This window comes from Arachis ipaensis, chromosome B08 (genome assembly GCF_000816755.2).
Source record: "Arachis ipaensis cultivar K30076 chromosome B08, Araip1.1, whole genome shotgun sequence".
Taxonomy (NCBI): domain Eukaryota; kingdom Viridiplantae; phylum Streptophyta; class Magnoliopsida; order Fabales; family Fabaceae; genus Arachis; species Arachis ipaensis.
The window spans coordinates 6,424,393-6,426,485 of record NC_029792.2 but is presented as its reverse complement, the minus strand read 5'-3'; positions in this window follow the sequence as shown (position 1 = coordinate 6,426,485).

The window sequence follows — 2,093 nt, the reverse complement described above, 5'->3', positions numbered from 1 at the left end:
TATCTCAATTAGTCTAGAATTTTAAGTAAATTTAAATTCAAATAATCTTAAACCTCAAGTAAACTTTAATAAAATCTTATTCAGGCTCCACTCATCAATGAAAATGATATATCGATTTTTTTTATTTATTGAATGACAAATTACACAAAATATGATGTGTCACTTCATAGTACCAACTATCAATACAAAATGGTTGCAAGGACTAAAAGCTCTTCTTTGTAATTCAAATATCATCGATAACAATTCAAATGTCTTTCCTTTGCGATTAAAAGATTAGGATTTTCATTCTCCATCCATATGAGAAGACTCCGCAACAAGTATGGGTGGTGAAAATATTGATTCTTCATGTAGTCGTGACAAAAAAGATATGATAAGTGTGAAGAGAGTTGGAGCGCTAGAATGAATTCTGGTGGAAGTAAGTTTAAAGGAGTGTCGAAAAGAGAAAAAAAAATTATTTTATCTATGTGCAGTTGTAGTACCTACGCCATCTTATTCGTATTTGATACTTTACAGAAATTAAAGAAACCTTTTCTATATTCTTATTTTAAGGTAAATTTTGTGTTTTAGTTGAGATTTTTTTGAATTATTTAATGTTTATGGTAGTTTAATAATAAATATTTTATTGTAGACCAAAGTTTTACATTATAAATATTTTGCTTGACTAGATGAGTATGTTGAATTTTGTAGTGTTAATAAAGTAGCCACAAAACATGAAGTTGCAGAGTTGGAGATGAAGATGATTAAATGCAAGAATCTTGACAAATAAAGTAGTGGTATTAACATGTGCAAAATGTTGGCTTACTTTTGTTACGCATTATAATAGCAATGGAGTTTAATTCAGTTACTAGTTGATGATATTAGGATGCTTTGTTAATGTTTTATAAGTGGTGCAATTTAGAATTGTAAGAGAACCTTTGACTATGAAGTTCTCATCAACTATGTTTCTGAATTAATAGACATTTTCTATTCAATTATTCATCTTGTCATATTTGATTACCTCTGTATTATTCATTCACATATTCAAAGTTTGAAATATTAGCAAACATAATATAAAACATTTAGACAAATTTGTCACTTAAGTAATACAGCTTATCATTTGTAGTTCTTTTAATTTTGCCACCATAGTTAAATACAAAAATTACAAATACATACATCTAATATTTTTAACCTAAAATATATATTTTTTTTAAAATACACAATAACGACAACTATGAAAACCATAATTAAAAACACTACATTATATCAAATACTTGAAATATTAACTATATTTTTGAAAATCTAAAATTAATGAATCCTAATAAAAAAAAGTGTTCTAGAGTATCATAGTTCATTAATTAATTCAGATTGAGCAAAATAAAGGAACACATGCAATTCATTTTTCAGAGACATACATACAAAACAAGTTTATTATAAAATATAACATAAGAAAAAATTAAATCAAAAGAACTAACCTTTTACATATGTCATAAAATTATTGTCAAAATTCTTTAAACGTCTGTTAATGATTATTTGTTACCAGATTAACATTTACGACGTTCTCATTGACTTTTGGAAGAAAATAATAATAAAAAATGATGTGTTAGAACTTTTCTGTAAATGAGTGTGGAGAAGAAAGAAATTAATGAAAATGTAGTATTTTTTAAGAGATACTAAATAAGGCTATGCGACGACGTTTAGATTGCAAGGAAGAAGAGTTTTAGTCTATACAACTATTTGATATTAACAGATGACATTGTAAATGATCCCGCTAGGGAGACAATGGACTATTTGTACAATGTGTACAATGGGTTATTGAGTTATAAATTGAACATCTATTATACTATCTAGAATAACCATCCCTAGATCGAACTCTTGACCTTTTGAATCTAGAGTTCTAATACCATATCATGATACCACTCATTCCAAAAGCTTTAGCTAATGGAAAAAGGTAACATTAATGATTATATCTCTAATACTCCACTTAATATGTTAGATGTACAACCATTTGTCATTCAGTAGTAGAAGTCGATCTGTAAATTTTTATTGTTGGATGGATTTTATAAAAATAAAAATAGGCCAGACCAAATTTCACCCTTAATAGATTAAGCCCGTAA